This window comes from Saccopteryx bilineata, chromosome 10, assembly GCF_036850765.1.
Source record: "Saccopteryx bilineata isolate mSacBil1 chromosome 10, mSacBil1_pri_phased_curated, whole genome shotgun sequence".
In the NCBI taxonomy this organism is placed as follows: Eukaryota; Metazoa; Chordata; class Mammalia; order Chiroptera; family Emballonuridae; genus Saccopteryx; species Saccopteryx bilineata.
Window position 1 is genome coordinate 62,885,213 of NC_089499.1, and position 23,729 is coordinate 62,908,941.

The 23,729-nt window shown below is 41.3% G+C and overlaps 1 protein-coding gene and 1 pseudogene across 39 annotated transcripts in view; one reads left to right on the forward strand and one right to left on the reverse strand.

Moving 5' to 3' along the window:
* The window catches only part of SLMAP (sarcolemma associated protein), a 187,399-nt gene that overhangs the window by 32,955 nt on the left and 130,715 nt on the right, over positions 1-23,729 (forward strand). The window lies entirely within an intron of this gene.
* Positions 21,296-22,178, reverse strand: LOC136314234 (ubiquitin-conjugating enzyme E2 B pseudogene; annotated as a pseudogene).

Here is a 23,729-nt window from a genome sequence, read left to right on the forward strand (position 1 = left end):
GACTTATTTATGAGTTTGGCTTAGTAGTATATAGCAGCAGTCTTTTTTAAAAAAACAATACCATTTTTATTTAGCATGTGTTGCAGTTGGGAACGTTTGTACTTTTTTACTTGCACAATGTTTTCTATTGTAAAGCATGTATGTCAAAACCCAGAATTTGCATTATCACTTCCTTAATTGTAATTCTGGCTCTGCAAAGATAACATGCCTGAAAAAAATGCAGATTTCTAAGGTTCTTGAAAAACAGTTTGAGAATGTAAGAAAAGTTAAAGTATGATTAATTTTCTAGTTATATATTTTTAAAAGTATATTTTAATATTGTCAATATAATAATTTTCAAAAAACTCTCAAATGAAGTCCTATATCAACAGAAAACGCGAAAACCACTTGTTTTTGGCATGACATCTAAATTCACTCAGATAAGCATTTAAAAATTGTAATTTTAATGAATAAAAAATCTCATACTTGATCCAATTTATGTCCTTTACTAAACTTTAACCCATAGAAAACATACTATTTATTAATGGAAATCAAATAATTTCACATCAAATTTTGCTTGATATTTTAGATTCAAATAAAGTCAACAGAGGTAAATCAAAAACAGTTTCAAATGTGAGAAGTATAACAGGATTTTTATGTGGGCTATCATTTTAATTTGTTCAGAGGGAATTGTTTGAACTTGAACTGCAGCTTTAATTTTATGTCCATTGCCTGCAGGTGTCTTGTTTAAAAAGAAAAGTGAGTTAAAATGAACTAACTAGTGACATCTGTCATTATTCTAACAATAGTGTACTGTGCTTTAAAGAACACAATTTTGTATTAATTTTATTGATTAAATATTTAAACGCAACAGTGTCAGTGATATTTTAATATTAAATACCTTTTGTTGGTATTAACTTTACTGTATATGTGACAGGCATAGAAACTTAACATATGTACTAATGCTTTAAAATAAAATGCCTTTTTTTTATTCTCCATGTAAACTTACAATTTGCTCAATCAGTCATTGTTATAAATTGCCCTTGTCTCTTTTATGACATTTATGACTGTATTGTAGTTTTTTCTTCTCTGTTATCCTAATTGAATTCCTGTAAGTTGTGACTTTGTCTTTTATTAAAGTTCGTTGTTCTGAGTTTAGTTAGGATTCAATGAATTTTAACAGGTTTTATGTTTTCTTATATCTCAGATACTCATTTTTTCTATTAGAGTTTACTTAAATCATACCTTAAGGGATTTTATCATCTATACTTTGTGTTCCTTTAACTTGATTATGATAAATACTAAGTGTATATATTTATTTTTACTATTTTGGAATCATTTATATTTTTTATTATATTATACTAACAAAATAAGAGAAATTAATATGTTTAAACATTTAAGAACAGTAGCCTACTCTCTCACTGCTTCATTAAGTAACTATTTCATTTAAAAAAAAAAAAAAGCCTGACAGTAGACAAAACGTTGACCCAAACACTGAGTTCACCAGTTTGAAACCCTGGGCTTGCTTCGTCAGGGTACATTGGGGTGCTGATGATTTCTGCTGCTCTCCCTTTCTCTTTCTCTCTCTTTTCTAAAATGAATAAATGAAAAAAAGTTAAACCAAAACAAAGCATAAGTCAGGCAGAATTATGTACTTCTTGGTCAGTGTGCTATTAGAGAGAAATTCTTTTCTTCCCTGAAACTCTAGTTTCAGATTTCAGGTATTTCTGGTTTTCTACCCATTAACATTACATTTTTATTATTTTTTTTATTTTTCTGAAGTTGGAAACAGGGAGGCAGTCAGACAGACTCCCGCATGCTCCCGACGGGGACCCACCCGGCATACCCACCAGGGGGCGATGCTCTGCCCATCTGGGGCATTGCTCTGTTGCAACCAGGGCCATTCTAGCGCCTGAGGCAGAGGCCATGGAGCCATCTTCAGCGACTGGGCCAACTTTGCTCCAATGGAGCCTTGGCTGCGGGAGGGTAAGAGAGAGACAGAGAGGAAGGAGAGGGGGAGGGGTGGAGAAGCAGATGGGCGTTTCTCCTGTGTGCCCTGGCTGGGAATCGACCCAGGACTCCTGCACACCAGGCCAACGTTCTACCACTGAGCCAACCGGCCAGGGCCAACATTACATTTTTAGATGTATAGAATTCCCTAATTTAGATGTGAATTCTTAAAGCATATGTACAGTGTTCTATAGATTTCAAAGTGCTGTTGATTCATTTAGCCATTATTATTTCCTACGTGCCAAGCACTGTCCCTGCTGCTGTGGAGCTAACATTCATGTATGCAGTGTGCCATCTACCATCTTTCATCGTTACCTCATCCTATTTAGGACAAATAGGAGTGCTTCTCATTTATTGATAGGGAATTTAACATAGTTCAGTTCATCAAATTTGCTGTGCAAAAGCAATACTATCATATGTCTCCAACATATTCTGGTTAAATTTCACAGTCATTAGAGAACCTGTTAGATGATTTTGTTGTAGTAGTTATTCTTTTTCTCTCCCTGCTCTTTTCTGTCTTCTTCAGTATGAATTTTAATAGGACTTTTCAAACTTTTATTTTCATGACACTGTAGTTTTTTATTAATTTTTTTGACAGTTTTGACATTTCCATCTTTATTTCCATTGTCTATGATTTCCATAAAGACTTTTATCTTAGTTTCAGATATATATATTTATTTATTATTATTAATTTTAATGGGGTGACATTGATAAATCAGGGAACATATGTTCAGAGAAAACATCTCTAGCTTATTTTGACATTTGATTATGTTGCATACCAATCACCCAAAGTCAAATTGTCTTCGTCACCTTCTATATGGTTTTGTTTTGTGCCCTTCCCCTCTCCCGGTAACCACCACACTCTTGTCCATGTCTCTGAGTCTCATATTTATGACCCATCTATGTATGGAATCATATAGTTCTTAGTTTTTTCTGATTTACTTATTTCACTCAGTATAATGTTATCCAGGTTCTTATGACTGAATAGTACTCCATAGTATATTTGTACCAAAGTTTTTTAATCCACTCGTCCACTGACGGACACTTGGGCTGTTTCCAGATCTTTGCTATTGTGAACAATGCTGCCATAAACATGGGGGGGGTGCATTTTATGGTGTTCTTATGGTATATTCCTAAAAGTGGGATAGCTGGGTCAAAAGGCAGTTCGATTTTTAATTTTTTGAGGAATCTCCATACTGTTTTCCACAGTGGCTGCACCAGTCTGCATTCCCACCAGCAGTGCAGGAGGGTTACCTTTTCTCCACATCCTCACCAGCGCTTACTCTGTGTTGTTTTGTCAAGTGCCATTCTGGCTGGTGTGAGGTGATATCTCATTGTGGTTTTAATTTGCATTTCTCTAATGATTAGTGATGTTGAGCATCTTTTCATATGCCTATTGGCCATCTGTATGTCCTCTTTGGAGAAGTGTCTATTCATTTCTTTTGCCCATTTTTTGATTGGATTGTTTTGTCTTCCTGGTGTTGAATTTTACAAGTTCCTTATAAATTTTGGTTATTAACCCCTTATCAGATGTATTGTCGAATATGTTCTCCCATTGTGTAGTTTGTCTTTTTATTCTGTTCTTATTGTCTTTAGCTGTGCAAAAGCTTTTTAGTTTGATATAGTCCCATTTGTTTATCCTTTCTTATTTCACTTGCCTGTGGAGATAAATCGGCAAATACATTGCTGCGAGAGATGTCGGAGAGCTTACTGCCTATGTATTCTTCTAAGATGCTTAGGGTTTCATGGCTTACATTTAAGTCTTTTATCCATTTTGAGTTTATTTTTGTGAGTGGTGTAAGTTGGTGGTCTAGTTTCATTTTTTTGCAGGTAGCTGTCCAATTTTCCCAACACCATTTGTTAAAGAGGCTGTCTTTACTCCATTGTATGCTCTTACCTCCTTTGTCAAATATCAGTTGTCCATAAAGATGTGGGTTTATTTCTGGATTCGCTGTTCTGTTCCATTGATCTATATGCCTATTCTTATGCCAGTACCAGGCTGTTTTGAGTACAGTGGCCTTGTAATATAACTTGATATCAGGAAGTGTGATACCTCCCGCTTTATTCTTCCTTTTCAAGATTGCTGAGGCTATTCGTGTTCTTTTTTGGTTCTATATAAATTTTTGGATTATGTGTTCTATATCTTTGAAGTAAGTCATTGGTATTTTAATTGGTATTGCATTGAATTTATAAATTCCTTTGGGTAATAATATACATTTTTTAAAATTTTAATTATTTTTATTTATTTATTCATTTTAGAGAAGAGAGACAGAGAGAGAGAAGGGGGGAGGAGCAGAAAGCATCAACTCTCATATGTGCCTTGACCAGGCAAGCCCAGGGTTTTGAACCGGCGACCTCAGCGTTCCAGGTCAACGCTTTATCCACTGTGCCACTACAGGCCAGGCAATATAATATGCTTTTTTTTTTTTTTTGTATTTTTCTGAAGCTGGAAACGGGGAGAGACAGTCAGACAGACTCCCGCATACGCCTGACCGGGATCCACCCGGCACGCCCACCAGGGGCGAAGCTCTGCCCACCAGGGGGCGATGCTCTGCCCCGACCAGAGCCACTCTAGTGCCTGGGGCAGAGGCCAAGGAGCCATCCCCAGCGCCCGGTCCATCTTTGCTCCAATGGAGCCTTGGCTGCGGGAGGGGAAGAGAGAGACAGAGAAGAAGGAGGAGAGGGGGGTGGAGAAGCAAATGGGCGCTTCTCCTATGTGCCCTGGCCAGAATCGAACCCGGGTCCCCCGCACGCCAGGCTGACGCTCTACCGCTGAGCCAACCGGCCAAGGCCAATATAATATACATTTTAATGATGTTTATTCTTCCTAACCATGAGCATGGTATATGCTTCCACTTATTTGTATCTTCCTTGATTTCTTTTATCAATGTTTTATAGTTTTCCAAATACAAGTCTTTAATCTCCTTGGTTAAATTTACTCCTGGTACTTTATTTTTTTTGGTTGTAATAGTGAAAGGGATTGTTTCCTTAATTTCTCTTTCTGACAGTTCATTGTTGGTGTATAAAAATGCTTCTGATTTCTGAGTATTAATTTTATATCCTGCCACTTTGCTGAATTCATTTATCAGGTCCAGTAGTTTTTTGACTGAGACTTTAGGGTTTTCTATATACAGTATCATATCATCTGCAAATAATGATAGTTTTATTTCCTCTTTTCCAATTTGGATGTCTTATTTCTTCTTGTCTGATTGCTGTGGCTAGGACTTCCAGAACTATGTTGAATAAGAGTGGTGAAAGGGGGCACCCCTGCCTTGCTCCTGATCTTAAGGGGATTGCTTTTAATTTTTGCACATTGAGTATGATGTTGACTGTGGGTTTGTCATTGATGCCCTTTATCATGTTGAGGTATGTTCCCTGTGTTCCCACTTTGTTGAGAGAGTTTTGATCATGAATGGGTGCTGGATTTTATCAAATGCTCTTTCTGCATCTATTGAAATTATCATGTGGTTTTTCTCCTTCCTTTTGTTTATGTGATGAATCACATTGATTGATTTGCAAATATTGTACCAGCCTTGCCTCCTCAGAATAAATCCCACTTGATCATGGTGTATGATTTTTTTCATATATTGCTGGATCCAGTTTTCTAATATTTTGTTGAGAATTTTGGCAGGTATATTCATCAGGGATATTGGCCTGTAATTTTTTTCTTTGTGTTCTTTTTGCCTGGTTTTGGAATCAGAATTATGCTCGACTCATAAAAGCAGCTTGGAAGTCTTCCTTCCTCTTGAATTTTCTGAAATAGCTTGAGAAGGATAGGAGTTAGTTCTTATTTGAATATTTAGTAGAATTCACTTGTGAAGCCATCAGACCCTAAACTTTTCTTTTTTGGAAGTTTTTTGATAACTGTTTCAATCTCATTTGTTGTAATTGGTCTGTTCAGGTTTTCTGATTCTTCCAGATTGATTTTTGGAAGATTGTATGTTTCAAGGAATTTGTCCATTTCATCTAGGTTGTCTAGTTTTTTGGCATACAGTTCTTCATAGTATTTTCTTACAATATTTTGTATTTCTGTTGTGTCAGTTGTTATTTCTCCACTCTCATTTCTAATTTTATTTATTTGAGTCCTCTCTTTCTTTTTTTCTTTGTGAGTCTAGTTAAAAGTTCATTGATGTCTGACCTGTAGTGGCGCAGTGGATAAAACGTCAACCTGGAAATGCTGAGGTCGCCGGTTTGAAACCCTGGGCTTGCCTGGTCAAGGCACATATGGGAGTTGATGCTTCCAGCTCCTCCCCCCTTCTCTCTCTCTCTCTGTCTCTCTCTCTCTCCCCCCCCCTCCTCTCTAAAAATGAATAAATAAATTAAAAAAAAGTTCATTGATCTTGTTTACCTTTTCAAAGAACCATCGCCTAGTTTCATTGATTGTATTGTTTCTTTAGCCTCTATGTCATTTATTTCCGCTCTCATCTTTATTATTTTCTTCCGTCTACTACCCCTGGACTTTAATTGCTGTTCTTTTTCTAGTTCCTTTAGATGCAGGGTCAAGTTGTTTATTTGAGCTTTTTCTAGCTTTTTTTTTTTTTTTTTTTTCTTTTCATTTTTCTGAAGCTGGAAATAGGGAGAGACAGTCAGACAGACTCCCGCATGCACCCGACCGGGATCCACCCGGCACGCCCACCAGGGGCGAAGCTCTGCCCACCAGGGGGCGATGCTCTGCCCATCCTGGGCGTCGCCATATTGCGACCAGAGCCACTCTAGCGCCTGGGGCAGAGGCCACAGAGCCATCCCCAGCGCCCGGGCCATCTTTGCTCCTATGGAGCCTTGACTGCGGGAGGGGACGAGAGAGACAGAGAGGAAGGAGAGGGGGAGGGGTGGAGAAGCAAATGGGCGCTTCTCCTGTGTGCCCTGGCCGGGAATCGAACCCGGGTCCTCCGCACGCTAGGCCGACGCTCTACCGCTGAGCCAACCGGCCAGGGCTTTTTCTAGCTTCTTAAGGTATACCTGTAATGCTATGAACTTCTCTCTCAGTACTGCTTTTGCTATGTTTCATAAATTTTGAGTTGATATATGCTTATTATTTGTTTGTAGGAATTTTTTTTTTCTTCTTTGATCTCATTGTTAACCCATTCGTTATTTAATAACGTGCTATTTAGTTTCTAACTGTTTGAGTATTTTTCAGTTTTTTTGTTGTGGTTGATTTCTAGTTTCATGCCATTGTGATCAGAGAAAATACTTGATTTGATTTCAATCTTCTTAAATTTGTTGAGACTGCTTTTGTGCCCTAACATGTGGTCTATCCTAGAGAATGTACCATAAGCACTTGAAAAGAATGTATTTTCTGCTGCCTTAGGGTGAAAGGTTCTGAAGATATCTATTATCTATTAAATCAAGTTGATCTAGTGTGTCCTTTAAGTCTGCTGTTTCTTTGTTAATTTTCTTTTTTGAGAGTCTATCTAGTGATATTAGTGGGGTATTGAAATCCCCTACTATTATAGTATTGCTGTTGATTTCGCCCTTTATATCTATCAAAGTCTGCTTTATATATTTTGGTGCTCCTTTATTAGGTACGTAGATATTTATACTGGTTATATCTTCCTGTTGGATTGTTCCCTTTATCGTTATGTAGTGCCTTTCTTTATCTCTTACAATAGCATTTGTTTTAAAGTCCATTTTGTCTGATATAAGTATTGCTACCTCAGCTTTTTTTTCATTTCCATTTCCATGAAATATTTTTTTTTCCATCTTTTTACCTTCAGTCTTTGTGCATCTTTTGTTTTAAGGTGTGTCTCTTGTAGACAGCATATTTAAGGGTCCTGTTTTCTCATCCATGCAGCTACCCTATGTCTTTTGATTGGATCATTCAATCCATTTACATTTAAGGTTATTATTGATATGTAGTTGTTTATTGCCATTTTATTCTTTAAAGCTGTATTCCTCTTTTGCTATATTCTTTTCCCCCTTTGATCTGTTTACAACAGGCCCCTTAGCATTTCTTTTTTTTTTTTTTTGGTATTTTTCTGAAGCTGGAAACGGGGAGAGACAGTCAAACTCCCGCATGCGCCCGATCGGGATCCACCCGGCACGCCCACCAGGGGTGATGCTCTGCCCATCATGGGGCGATACTCTGCCCCTCCCGGGCGTCGCTCTGCCATGACCAGAGCCACTCTAGCGCCTGGGGCAGAGGCCAAGGAGCCATCCCCAGCGCCCGGGCCATCTTTGCTCCAATGGAGCCTTGGCTGCGGGAGGGGAAGAGAGAGACAGAGAGGAAGGAGGGGGGGGTGGAGAAGCAAATGGGCACTTCTCCTATGTGCCCTGGCCGGGAATTGAACCTGGGTCCCCCGCACGCCAGGCCGACGCTCTACTGCTGAGCCAACCGGCCAGGGCCCCTTAGCATTTCTTGCAGCATTGGTTTGGTTGTAGTAAATTCTTCGAGGTTTTTTTTTTTTTGGTCTGGGAAGCTTTTTTTTTCTCCTTCAATTTTAAATGATAGCTTTGCTGGATAAAGTAGTCTTGGTTGTAGGTTCTTGTTCTGCATTACTTAGAATATTTCTTGCCATTCCCTTCTGGCCTCAAGTGTTTCTGTTGAGAAGTCAGATGTCATCCTTATGGGCACTCCTTTGTAGGTGATAGCCTTTTTTTCTCTAGCAGCTTTTAGTATTTTCTCTTTATCACTTAGCTTTGATATTTTAATTATGATGTGTCTTGGTGTAGATTTTTTTGGGTTTCTCTTTAATGGAGTTCTCTTTGCTTCTTGAACATGTGAGACTTTTTCCTGCCTCAATTTAGGGAAGTTTTCAGCTATGATTTGATTGAACAAAGTTTCTATTCCTTGTTTCTTCTCTTCTTCTTCAGGAACCCCTGTGATGCGGATGTTATTTCTCTTCAAGTTGTCACAGAGCTCTCTTAGAGTTTCCTCAGACTTTTTGAGTCTCATTTCTTTTTTCTGCTCTGCTTCTGTGCCTTCGTTTATCTTGTCCTCTAACTTGCTGATTCGATCTTCAGCTTTATCCATCCTGATTTTAATTCCTTCCATTGTGGTCTTCAATTCTGATATTGTATTTGTCATTTCTGACCAATTCTTTTTATTTCAATGTCCTTTTTTATATTTGCTATTTCTTTATTTAGGTGTTCGTAATGACCATCTATTGTTGTTCTAAGTTCTTTGAACATCCTAACAATCATTTTTTTAAACTCTGCATCTGGTAATTTGGTTATATCTGACTCATTCAGTTCCTTCTCTAGGGATTTCTCTTAATTCATTTGGGTTGTATTTCTCTGCCTGCTCATTTTGTCTTTGTATAAGAAGGGTTTGGCCACTGGAGTCTAATGGGTGTTGCCTCTGTGTTTCCTTGGTGTAGTCAGTTTGCAGGCCTGCCATCCCCTCTGCTGATGCCTAGGGCGTTCAGGTATGGGTGTTGCAGGTTCCAGCCTGCTGAAGCTGTCGTTGCGGTTTCCGCCTCTCCCCCATGGGAGGGGCTGTGTTCATGTGTCCAGTTCTACAAGCCTCAGTGGTCTTGGCGTTTGCCCCGCCCTCTCAGGTGGGGTTGAATGCTGTGCACGGGCCACAAGCCTCGACATTAAGGGCAGGGGTGAGCACCTTTGCCCAGCTGTGGGTTTCCCAGCTTCCAGGGGGTGTTTTGGAGAGGTGTTAGGGTGGCTGTGCTCAAAGTGTTACTCCCTATGCCTCTTAGATTACACTCTTTTCCTGCTACTCCGGTCTTTTCTTTTCTTCCCATGCCCTGTAGCCCTGGGTTGGTGGTTGTGAAAGAGGTTTTCTTGCCGGTCCCTTTAAGAAGAATCCTGGGTCTGAGAAAACTCTCTCTTTCTCACAAACAGTATCCTGACTTGTTTCGCAGCTAAATACTGTCTGTATGCCTCTTCTGGGCTCTGGAGCTGCAGGCTAGGGCTTTGTTCCTGGGTCCCAGGTCCCTCCGCTCTCCACTAAACTCTCTTCCTGCCATGCGAGTCTCTCTGGGCTGCGGTTCACTCCAGGGAACTGGGCAGCCCTCTCCGCGTTTCCGCTTTTCCTACAGGTCTCAATGTGGCTTTTTCAGTGTTCCTTGCTGAATAGTCCTCTTAGTTTAGTTCAAAGTTGGTTTTTTCAGATGATGGTTCTTTAATCCACTTTGGTTCTCGGAGTTTGAAGTTGGTACATCTGCCTATTCCATCACCATATTGCTGCTCGCAAGACTTTTCTAAGTGATTTATTTCTGAATTTATGTCCTTATCATGAATCTCTTCGCCATATTTTTAGTTTATTTTTAAATTTTTAAAGTGTGCACTTCAGTGGATTTTAATATATTTAAAGAATTGTACAGCTGTTACCACTATTCAATTCTAGAACGTTTTCATTGCCCCAAAAAGAAACTCTGCACCCATTAGCAGTCACTCCCCGGTTCCTCCCTTCTCAGTCCCTGGCAAGCACTAATCAATCTACTTTATCTACTTTCTGTGTCTAGAGATTTGTTTATCTGGGTATTCATATATTCATATATATATATATTTTTTTCATTTTTCTGAAGCTGGAAACAGGGAGAGACAGTCAGATAGACTCCCGCATGTGCCCGACCGGGATCCCCCCGGCACGCCCACCAGGGGCCAAGCTCTGCCCACCATGGGGCGAGGCTCTGCCCACCAGGGGGCGATGCTCTGCCCATCCTGGGCGTCGCCATGTTGTGACCAGAGCCACTCTAGCGCCTGAGGCAGAGGCCACAGAGCCATCCCCAGCGCCCGGGCCATCTTTGCTCCAATGGAGCCTCAGCTGTGGGAGGGGAAGAGAGAGACAGAGAGGAAAGCACGGCGGAGGGATGGAGAAGCAAATGGGCGCTTCTCCTGTGTGCACTGGCCGGGAATCGAACCCGGGTCCTCTGCACGCTAGGCCGACGCTCTACCGCTGAGCCAACTGGCCAGGGCCTATTCATATATTATGTAAGTGGAATCACATGACATGTGGCCTTTTGTGTCAGACTTCTTTCATTTAGCATGGTGTCTTCAAGGTTTATCCATGTAGCATGTTTTGACACTTCATATCTTTTGTTGCTAAATAATATTTCACTGTAGGGATATACCACATTTCATTTATCCATGCATCAGTTGATAGATATTTGGGTTGTTTCTACTCTTTCACTATTATGAATAATGCCTCTGAGAACATACATGTACAAGTTTTTTTTTTTTTTTTAATTTATTCATTTTAGAGAAGAGGCGGGGGAGGAGCAGGAAGCATCAACTCCCATATGTGCCTTGACTGGGCAAGCCCAGGGTTTTGAATCAGCAACCTCAGCATTCCAGGTCGACACTTTATCCACTGCTCCACCACAGGTCAGGCATGCATGTACAGGTTTTTATGTAGACATATGTTTCCAGTTCTCTTGGTAATATACCTTTAATAGAATTGCTGGGTTATATCATAACACTATATTTGACATTTTGAGGAACTACCAAACTTTTCCAAAGTGCTTGGACTATTATATATGCTCAATTTCTCTTTTTTTTATATTTTAAATAATTTTTAATTATCTTAAATTTTTTTTAGAGGAGGAAAAACAGAGAGAGACTCCCACATGCGCTCCAATGGGATCCACTAGGCAAGCCCCCTACAGGGTAGTGATGCTCTGCCCATCAAGGGCTATTGCTCAGTAACTGAGCCACCTTTAGCACCTGAGGAAGAGGCTCCACGGAGCCATCCTCAGCACTCGGGGTCAAGTTGCTTGAACCATTTGAGCAATGGCTGCGGGAGGGGAATAGAGAGAAAAAGAGAAAGAAAAGGGAGGGGCGTGGAGAAGCAGATGGTCCCTTCTCCTGTGTGTCTTGACTGTAATCAAACCCAGGATATCCACATGCCGTTCTGATGTTCTACCACTGAGCCAACTGGCCAGGGCCAATGATATTAAATTTTTAAATTTATATTGTATCTTGTGCTTTTGGTGTCATATCTAAGAAGCCATTGCCTAGTTCAGGGCTATGAATATTCACTTTAACCATTTTTGAGTACTTGTTTACTTCACCCTCCTATCCGTATTTAAAACATCAATATAATTATCAAGGTTTTTATGGGAAGTGTTTATTTATTTATTTATTTTTTTAATTTTATTTTATTTTATTTTCATTTTTCTGAAGCTGGAAACAGGGAGAGACAGTCAGACAGACTCCCGCATGTGCCCAAACCGGGATCCACCCGGCACGCCCACCATGGGGCCACGCTCTGCCCACTAGGGGGCGATGCTCTGCCCATCCTGGGCGTCGCCATGTTGCGACCAGAGCCACTCTAGCGCCTGAGGCAAAGGCCACAGAGCCATGCCCAGCGCCTGGGCCATCTTTGCTCCAATGGAGCCTCAGCTGCGGGAGGGGAAGAGAGAGACAGAGAGGAAGGTGTGGCGGAGGGGTGGAGAAGCAAATGGGCGCTTCTCCTGTGTGCCCTGGCTGGGAATCAAACCCGGGTCCTCCGCACGCTAGGCCGACGCTCTACCGCTGAGCCAACCGGCCAGGGCCTGGGAAGTGTTTATTAAGTGTTCTCTTTTTACATTTTTAGATCAAGTTAGTGGAATTCCAACTTTAAAATTAGAATTTCCTGAGATGCTTACTAAAACATCGGTTCCTCAGATGACTTTTGTAGAAAACTTCTTGTAGACCTGGCATCGTGTGATTGAAAAAGTATGAAATTAAAGTAGTCCAGCATGGTGATTAAAAGCGTGGCTTCTAGAGCCTGACTACCTGGGTATGAATTCTGGCTGTGTTACTTTCTTGTTGTACAATCTTGGGCAAGTCACTTTTTTCTCTCTGGGTATTCATTTCCTCTCAAAGGATTGTTGCATGGATTAAACAAGCTAATATCTGTAAATTTGGCAATAGTAAGCACCATATAAGTGTTAGATATTGTTATATATACCCTTTAACTCAGTAATGCTCTTTCTAGGGACTTAATGTAAGAACATTATCAGAGATATCACCTAAAGATGTATGTATAGCAACTTCATAACAGATTAATCCCAAGAAATCTATCATATTTCATCAGTAGACACATTAAATAAACTAATGAATCTTATGAAATGTCACTTGTCATTTAGTCATATTTTCAAAAAATATTTAATGCCATGGGAAAATAATGATATAAGTGAAAAAGTCAAGTAAATAAACAACTATATAAAAAGTATGTCTCTAAACTTTTTTTTTTTGTTTGTTTGTTTTTTAAGTAAGTTAATTTTTTTTAATTATTATTATTTTTCCTTTACAGGGACAGAGAGAGAGAGTCAGAGAGGGATAGATAGGGACAGACAGACAGGAATGGAGAAAGAGGAGAAGCATCAATCATCAGCTTTTCGGTGCAACACCTTAGTTCAGGGGTCTGAAACTCGCGGCCCGCCAAACAATTTTGTGCGGCCCGCAGACTAATCCACGAAGTTCAAAATATTTTGGATAAAATTAAGTAAGCCTAGAGGCCTACTTGTATTTTTCATTTCTCTAGCATCCTAGCTAGATATTAGCTTAGTTAACAGCAGTTGTGATGCGAACTACAGTTTCTGGTCGTTTTGTGACACTGAGTAAACTGCATGTACGATTGTGCTTGTTGTACTGATTTTTTTTTGTTTTCAACTGCAGTGAGAAAAGTGTTGCGTAACAGTTGCCTTTTGTAGACCTAGTGCGGCCCGCTGAACGGCTGTGATCTTGCTCTGCGGCCCACATGCTGAGTTGAGTTTGAGACCCCTGCCTTAGTTGTTCATTGATTGCTTTCTCATATGTGCCTTGACTGCGGGCCTTCAGCAGACTGAGTAACCCCTGGCTTGAGCCAGCGACCTTGGGTCTAAGCTAGTGAGCATTTTTTTTTTTTCATTTTATTTTGCTCAAGCTGGCAACCTCGGGGTCTCGAACCTGGATCCTTGGCATCCCAGTCCAATGCTCTATCCACTGTGCCATCGCCTGGTCAGGCTGTCTCTAAACTTTTTTTTTTTCTTTTTGTATTTTTCTGAAGCTGGAAATGGGGAGAGACAGTCAGATAGACTCCCGCATGCGCCTGACCGGGATCCACCCAGCATGCCCACCAGGGGCAACGCTCTGCCCACCAGGGGGCGATGCTCTGCCGCTTCGGGGCATCGCTCTGTCGGGACCAGAGCCACTCCAGCGCCTGGGGCAGAGGCCAAGGAGCCATCCCCAGCGCCGGGGCCATCCTTGCTCCAATGGAGCCTTGGCTACGGGAGGGGAAGAGAGAGACAGAGAGGAAGGAGAGGGGGAGGGGTGGAGAAGCAAATGGGCGCTTCTCCTGTGTGCCCTGGCTGGGAATCAAACCCGGGACTTCTGCATACCAGGCCGACGCTCTACCACTGAGCCAACCGGCCAGGGCCTTCTAAACTTTTTAAAAAATGTCAGGCTGGCAAGTAGAATGTTAGTCTTGTATGCATACAAAGAAATATGTTAAACTGTTGAGTGGTTATTCTTGGAAACTGGAAGGAGTGGTTTTAATTTCTTCTGTACTTTATAGTACTCTCTTGAGTTCAACAATAAGTATTTTCTACTCAGAAAAACAAGTTATTTTTGAAAAAGACTAAATGGAGGGGAAGCTCAGTGTGAAATAGAAAAGCATAATTTGAATTCATATTAAAAAAACTTGAGTCCTAGACCTAGTCCTGCTATTAAATAGTTTTGAACCTTGAACAAATTCTGTTTCTTCCTCAGGGGTCACAGTTTTCTCATCTGCATGGTTGGACTAACCAAAATTTAAGAAGGCAATGTAGTTGAGTAATTAAGAGCTAGGAGATCAGAAGTGGGGATTTAGGGACTACAGCTGAGATCACTGGATGGGTTCATATCCTGATTTTTCTTTGCTTGGTGACTTTTTTTTTTTTAAGAGAGAGACAGAAAGGGAAAGAGATGAGAAGCATCAACTCAGCTATGTCACCTTAGTTGTCCATAAATCACTTTCTCATATGCGCCTTGATTTTGGGGTTGGGGGCTTCAACCGAGCTAGTGATCCCTTGCTCAAGGCAGCAACCCTGGGCTCAAGTCAGTGACCTTGGACTTCACGCCAGTGACCATGGGGTCATGTCTATGATCCCACGCTCAAGCCAGTGACCCCATGCTCAAGCCAGATGAGCCTATGCTCAAGCTGGCAGCCTCGGGGTTTAGAACGTGGGTCCTCAGCGTCCCAGGTCAATGCTCTATCCATTGCACCACCACCTAGTCCTTGGTTACTTCTGGCAAGTAACTTAACTTCTCTGTGCCTCAGTTTCCTTGTTTATAAAGTAGGAATAATAAATACTTTACCAGGGAGTTGTAAGAATCAAATTAGCTTATATATGTAAATGACTTAATATAGAGTCTGGCACATAGCAAGGACTTAAGTTCTTTTTCAGTGAGTGATTCTTTTTTTTTTTTTAAATTCCATTGATTTAAGAGAGAGAGACAGAGAGAAGCGTCAACTTGCTGTTCCACTTAGTTCCACTTAGTTGTTCCATTTAGTTATGCACTCATTCATTGCTTCTCATACATGCCCTGACCGAGGATCAAACGCATGACCTCCATGTGCTGGGATGATGCTTTATCCACTGAGCAACCCAGCTAAGGCAAGTGAATGATTCTTAAATTTGTCTATCATTTGAAACTTTAACCAATTTTGTCTTGAGATATTTTTGAGATTATGGAGGCTATTGATTTGTGAAATAGAATATTTTGGAGTCTCTGGTCCCCTTGCCCAGCTTTCCTTATTTGTCTTGTGTTGTTCTTATACTGGCCATTTCTTTCAGGCCCTAAGTTATCTCATCTGTGAGGGTATTTTACAGGCCTTTTCAGCAGTAAAACTGTCATCGTTGATTTTCTGGAGTTTATCTGACTTTTTGTTATGAAGCTATGGGCACAGCTTTATCTCTGATTAAGTTGCATAGACTGTTAGGTTGTACCTTTTTTTTTTTCACCTGATGTTTCTATTTTATTTTTTTTTTAATTTATTCACTTTAGAGAGGAGAGGAAGAGACAGAGAGAGAGAGAGGAGAGACAGAGCGAGAGAAGGGGGGGAGGAGCTGGAAGCATCAACTCCCATATGTGCCTTGACCAGGCAAGCCCAGGGTTTCGAACCGGCGACCTCAGCATTTTCTGGTCGACGCTTTATCCACTGCGCCACCACAAGTCAGTGATGTTTCTATTTTAAACTTAGGAAATGGCATAAAGCCCAAGGGAATGTTATAGCTTAATTGACTGGGCCATTCTAGGAAAAATTAACATTATAATTAGAACTCAGCTAAAAGTTGGTTAAAATGACCAAATGCTTTAAGAGTTAATTCTGAAGCCCTAGCTGGTTGGCTCAGAGGTAGAGCATCAGCCCGTGTGTGGAAGCCCTGGGTTTGATTCCTGGTCACAGGGCACAGAGGAGAAGTGCCCATCTGCTTCTCCACCCTTTCCCCTCTCCTTTCTCTCTCTCTCTCTCTCTCTCTCTCTCTCTCTCTCTCTTTTCCCCTCCTGCAGCCAAAGCTCCAGTGGAGCAAAGTTGGCCCAGGTGCTGAGAATGGCTCTATGGCCACTGCCTCAGGTGCTAGAATGACTCCAGTTGCAGCAGAACAACACCCCAGAGAGGCTGAGCATTGCCCCATGGTGGGTATGCCAGATGGATCCTGGTGGGGTGCATGCCGGAGTCTATCTGCCCCCCCCACATCTCACTTCGAAAAAATGCAAGGAAAAAAAAATTATTTCTGAGTATGTGAAAGTCACTTTCAGAGTCAGCAACCATGTTGAAATTCAATTTGGAACCCTACGAAGCAAAGACTATAGAAATAGATGACTTTCATAATATTATATTGTTTTCTTTCACTGATTGTATGAGATAATTAAATCTTCAGTGAATAAAGGACTCAGCTATTCCATTGTTTTTTTAAATTAAGTTAAATTATTTTTGTTGGTTTTTTAGAGAGAAGGTGGGAGGAGAGAGAGAGAGAGAAATCGATTTGTTCCACTTATTTATGCTTTACTGGTTGATTCTTGTATGTACCGTGATTGGAGATTGGACCTGCAACCTTGGTGTATTGAGACGATGCTCTAACCAACTGAACTATGCAACCAGGCCAGCTATTCCATTTTTTGGGGGAAATTTTGTTCGTGAGCAAGTTACTCTGGTACATCAGTTTATAATGGTAGTCATAATGAAATGATGATACATTTCCCTCTGAGGGGTAAAAAAAGAAAATTGTATTTTTATACATTTATTTTTAGATTTTCAGAAGCTCTCTTCTTTTTTGTATAGTGTAGCTGCAGTAGGCCACCTAGTGAGGGGGTCATTATTTCTGTTTTAGGGAGTAAATTAATATAGTAACATGGCCAGGAAGTAAAATATAGGAGTTTGATGGCTATAGTTGAGTGATGCAATTTGTTACTTATAACTGATATTAGAAGATATTTTCCTCTAATCATAATAACTTTTGTTTATAAAACATACTGTACTTAACATCTCTCTCCCTGTAACAGGAGAGAGATGGTGTGTCTACTGGCTTAATAGGCAAAATCACCCTAAGAAAGCTCTGTGACTCACTGACAAGAGGGGAGAGCTTTGCTTGCCTTAGAGATTAGATTTTATTTTAGGGTGAGTTTTGTTTCTGTAACTGTAGTTATGAGAGAGTTCCTACCCTACATGTCCTATGTGTCAAATATCTTACTCTGTTTTCCCAGAAATTTAACTTAATGCCTCCCAGTTCCCCAAGTGTATACATTTTGTATCTTCTGCTACTTGGGTCATGCTAATTATATAATATTTGTATTTTTCCCTCAGTGCTTTTCTTTCTGAATAAGAATTTATTAGCTTTCCCTTTAAACATTTTGAGCAGTCATTTATGTTTTGTTTTTTTTCATCTTTCCGAAGCTAGAAACGGGGAGGCAGTCAGACAGACTCCCGCATGCGCCCAACTGGGATCCACCCGGCATGCCCACCAGGGGGCGATGCTCTGCCCATCTGGGGCGTTGCTCTGTTGCAACCAGAGCCATTCTAGCGCCTGAGGCAGAAGCCACAGAGCCATCCCCAGCGCTTGGGCCATCCTTGCTCCAATGGAGCCTCGCTGCGGGAGGGGAAGAGAGAGACAGAGAGGAAGGAGAGGGGGAAGGGTGGAGAAGCAAATGGGCGCCTCTCCTGTGTGCCCTGGCCGGGAATCGAACCCGGGACTCCTGCACGCCAGGCCGACGCTCTACCACTGAGCCAACTGGCCAGGGCCCATTTTATGTTTTTTTTTTTTGTTTCAGTTTAAAAATTCCATTTAAAGTTGAGGTCACAAAAATTTTTAAAGGTGACCATGAAGTCCTTTTGAAAGCATAATAATAAATTTTGTCTTTTTAAAAAAATGATCTACTTAAACTTGATTCACTGATTCTCACCACAAGCTTCAACAGGTGAATCACTGCCGGATCGCTGCTGTAAAGGTGATAGCTTAATTTTTCCAAAGTGGTTTGGAATAAACTGGGTAGCAAAATGGACCGTATTCTCTATTTCTTTTCTCACTTCAACATCAGTATCTTTTAATTTGTCAACACTGGCAATGTTATGTACTGTTCTCTGAGATGCATAATAAAGTTACTCTTACTTGAATTTTTTCTTGTGAATGATAACTGACTCTAGGATCACTAACATTCTGTGTGTGTGTTTTAAGATTTTATCTGAGTTTTTAAAGAGAGAGAGAGAGAGAGAGAGAAAAGAAGAAGATGACGGGAAGCATCAACTAGTAGTAGTAGTTGCTTCTCGTAGGGGCCTTGACCCGGCAAATCCTGGCGTTTTGAATTGGCAGCTTCAGTATTCTTTCTAGGTTGATGCTTTATCCACCGTGCCACAAGTCAGGCTGTGTTCTTGATAATGGTAAATCTGCAGCTGTATTTACATGGTCTCCTATAATAGGCTGCTGAAATCTTTGTTGCCTCCTGGACACATGGAGCATCTCTTCTATCTGCCCTTAGCCCAGGAATAAAATTGCCTCTTTTATAGTAATCAGTACTGGCTTTGGATGCTCCCATTCCATTGTGGTTATTTTCACAGATAAAAATAAACAGTGATTTCCACAAAGCTGCCATATTGTAAGCTTCATATATGAAGTCAGCTCCTAGGGGAACCTGATCTCTGACAGTGCCATTACTTTAGTAGAAGTTCTTGGTGTACTTGTGCATTGATCTGACTTCCTTTAGTGTAACTTTCTCTTTCTTTTTGTAAAACTTAGAAATTTCTGGCCCTGGCTGGTTGGCTCAGTGGTAGAGCATAGGCCTGGTGTGCAGAAGTCCCGGGTTCGATTCCCAGCCAGGGCACACAGGAGAAGCGCCCATCTGCTTCTCCACCCCTCCCCCTGTCCTTCCTCTCTGTCTCTCTCTTCCCCTCCCGCAGCCGAGGCTCCATTGGAGCAAAGATGGCCCCGGCGCTGGGGATGGCTCCTTGGCCTCTGCCCCAGGCGCTAGAGTGGCTCTGGTCGCGGAAGAGCGATGCCCCGGAGGGGCAGAGCATCGCCTCCTGGTGGGCAGAGCGTCACCCCCCCCCCCAGTGGGCGTGCTGGGTGGATCCTGGTTGGGCGCATGCGGGAGTCTATCTGACTGTCTCTCCCCGTTTCTAGCTTCGGAAAAATACAAAAAAAAAAAAAAATTTCTGGAACAGAAGGTCTACACGTAAATCTAAAGCCATGAACCCAACTGGCTGTGCTTAGATGATCTTTGATATTTATTTATCCCAGTCACAAGCCCCACCACATGCTTCAGACAGTAACTACAAATAATTTTCTGTTTAACCCTATTGGTGAACAATCTGTATCATCCTATATTTAGTTCCTCTTCCCTCCAGAGCACGGTTTTGATTGGACTCTCTTCCAACCAATGAAGGTCACATTTAAAAAATGTCAAATGTATATAGCATCATTTGCAAAGTTAAAGGATATAACACCAGCACTCTGCTAGTCATGGCATGCAGGAAATGGTATCTTCCTCCTAGAGCATCTTCCTCTTGAGTGCCTGTGGTGGCAGTGGCTATGCCATTATGCTCTGCACTGGGTTGTAGGCCCACAAACTTTTTTTTTTTTTTTTTTTTTTTAAGAGAAAGGCAGGGAGAGGGAGACAGAGACAGGAACATTGAGTCATGACCGGGATTGAACCAGCAACCTCTGTGCTTCCAGACAATGCTCCAACCAACTGAGCTATCTGGCCAGGGCTTAATTTTTTATTTATTAATTGATTTTTAGAGAGACAGAAAGAGGAAGGGATAGAGAAGATAGGGGAAAGGGAAGCATTCATTTGTTGTTCCACTCAGTTGTGCACTCATTCGTTGCATCCCGTGTGTGCCCTGACCAAGGATGAAGGCTGCAATATTGTTGTTTTGGATGACGCTCTAACCAGGGGTCCCCAAACTACGGCATCGAGGGCCACATACAGCTCCCTGAGGCCATTTATCTGGCTCCGCCGCACTTCCGGAAGGGGCACCTCTTTCATTGGTGGTCAGTGAGAGGAGCATAGTTCCCATCGAAATATTGGTCAGTTTGTTGATTTAAATTTACTTGTTCTTTATTTTAAATATTGTATTTGTTCCCGTTTTGTTTTTTTACTTTAAAATAAGATATGTGCTGGCCTTGGCCGGTTGGCTCAGTGGTAGAGCGTCGGCCTGGCGTGCAGGAGTCCCGGGTTTGATTCCCGGCCAGGGCACACAGGAGAAGCGCTCATCTGCTTCTCCACCCCTCCCCCTCTCCTTCCTCTCTGTCTCTCTTTTCCCATCCTGCAGCGAGGCTCCATTGGAACAAAGATGACCCGGGCACTGGGGATGGCTCCTTGGCCTCTGCCCCAGGTGCTGGAGTGGCTCTGGTCGCAACAGAGCGACCGCCCCGGAGGGGCAGAGCATCACCCCCTGGTGGGCGTGCTGGGTGAATCCCGGTCGGGCGCATGTGGGAGTCTGTCTGACTGTCTCTCCCCGTTTCCAGCTTCAGAAAAATAACAAAAATACCAAAAAAAAAAAAAAAAGATACGTGCAGTGTGCATAAGGATTTGTTCATAGTTTTTTATATAGTCCGGCCCTCCAACAGTCTGAGGGACAGTGAACTGGCTCCCTGTGTAAAAAGTTTGGGTGGGGACTCCTGCTCTAACCCATGGAACTAACTGCTAGGGCCCACAAACATTTTTAAGGTATTATTCTTGGATGTACTGTAATTTTTTTTTTTTTTTTTTTACAGAGACAGAGAGTCAAAGAGAGGGATAGATAGGGACAGACAGACAGGAAGGGAGAGAGATGAGAAGCATCAATCATTAGTTTTTCATTGCGACACCTTAGTTCGTTGCGACACCTTAGTTCATTGATTGCTTTCTTTTTCTTTTTCTTGCACTGAAGTTATGTATTTTAACAGCTTTACATGTAATACTCATATATAAGAAACTTTAAGTGCTTTTCTCCAATTTAAAAATCTAAAGAATTCAAAAATAAGGCATTCAATATTTGAAAAAAGTACATTTACAAAATGTGTATATTCTGTCATGAAAACTCCACACCAGCATTATACACTTGGAAAAAAATACAAACAGGATATATTACAAATTTATGTAAGCAATAACTTAGTTCACACCATGCAATAAAAAGTACATTAATCAAGATACACAAGCTTTTGTAGGTTCTAAACGGAAGGGCCTTTTTTTCCTGTAGAATCCTTAAAACCTGTGGCACTTAAAATTTGTTAGCCTTTCTCTTCTGAGAGGTAAATTATACACAACAATGATGAAAAAGATTAACAGACCAGTTGTCTATTATTATGAATCATTCCAGCTTTGTTCAACAATGGCTGAAACTCTTTTCTCATATTCTCATTTGTTTTACTGATAAAGTTGTGCTGCCTGGCTAATGGCCGGGCTGTTTGGATTTGGTTCATCCAGCAGAGACTGAATTGATGTTAAAAATAGAAGATACATCATATGTTGGACTCCATCTGAAGGATATCTAAACATATGCTACCATCAGCATACACATTTGGATGAAACATTTTGGATAAAAACCTAACAGTTGGCGGTTTATTTGGATATTCTTCAGAAAATTCTATTACTAGTTTAAAAGTACCATCTTCAAAGGGTGTCCCTTCTGGCCCAAATATAACTGCATTCCATTGCATGATGTTGTTTTCAGATGGTGCTCCACTCACACCCACAGGTGGGTCCTCTTGCAATCGCTTGAAATCCCTCATGAGCCTCCTCCGGGCGGGGGTCAACATGCTGCCAGCTGCCCCACAGTCAGTCTGAAAGAAAAGAGTCATGTGTCCCGTCCCCCCCCCCCCCCCCCCCCCCGCGCGGGGGCCGAATCAGCGCTCAAGCTGGCAACCTCAGGGTCTTGAACCTGGGTCCTCCGCATCCCAGTCTGATGCTCTATCCACTGCGCCACCGCCTGGTCAGGCGGTAATTTTCTTAACATTCTTCCTATGGTGACCATTTACAGTTTCTATTAAAAAAAACTCTTAGAAGTTTTGCTTTGCTGAATATCTTTATAAATACATTTTTCATATATTTTACTACTTTAGGCTGTGAAAGGACATATGTTTAAAACTCTTTTGGTAAACCTTGACAAACTCTTTTCTAGACAGGTTGTGCCAGTTTATACACCCATGACCAGTTTGTGAAAATGTTTCTCTTATGTCACTCTTGGAAGCACTGAATATTTATTTTTTAAAATACTTTCTGCTACTTTTATCAGTAACAAATTGAATCCCTTAAATTTTTTCTTTTTTTCCAGAGAGAGAGTCAGAGAGAGGGCTAGATAGGGACAGACAGACAGGAACGGAGAGAGATGAGAAGCATCAATCATCAGTTTTTCTTTGTGACACCTTAGTTGTTCATTGATTGCTTTCTCAAATGTGCCTTGACCGTGGGCCTTCAGCAGACCGAGTAACCCCGTGCTCGAGCCAGAACCTCGGTTCCAAGCTGGTGAGCTTTTGCTCAAACCAGATGAGCCCACGCTCAAACTGGCAACCTTGGGGTCTTGAACCTGGGTCCTCAGTGTCCCAGTCCGATGCTCTATCCACTGCACCACCGCCTGGTCAGGCAAATTTTTATCTTTCAAGATTACTTAGTATCTGTGTATATATTTATATTTTCTTCTTCCTTTCTTCACTGACTTTTCAAAAGCAGCTTTATTGAATTATAATTTACATTCTATAAAATTCCTCCGTTATAGCCTGACCAGGTTGTGGCGCAGTGGATAGGGCATCGAACTGGGATGCGGAAGACCCAGGTTCAAGACCCCGAGGTCACCAGCTTGAGCCCAAGGTTGTTGGCTCAAGCAAGGGGTTACTCGGTCTGCTGACGGCCTGCAGTCAAGGCATATATGAGAAAGCAATCAATGAATAACTCAGATGTTGCAATGCGCAATGAAAAACTAAAAACTAATGATTGATGTTTCTCATCTCTTCGTTTCTGTCTGTCTGTCCCTGTCTATCCCTCTCTCTGACTCTCTATGTCTCTGTAAAAAAAAAAAAAAAAAATTCCTCCGTTATAAATGTAAGATGAGTTTACTTGAAGTTAATTAATTTTAGTAAAGTTCCCTTGTACATCATTTGTATTCAGTCCTTGATCCCATACCTAGTTTTAGGCAACCACTGGTCTGTTATCTGGCACTGTAGATTTACATATTCTAGAAATAGCAAATAAAAAATTGTTATATGTAATCATTTTTGAGTGGTTTCTTTCACTTAGCATTATATTTTTGAGGTTCATCAACATTGTATTATGTATCAGTAGTTAATTTTTATTGCTAATTATTTTGTTCAATGGTTGATGGGCAATATATCTTATTTTATTCAGTGATTGATGGACATTTTGATTGCTTC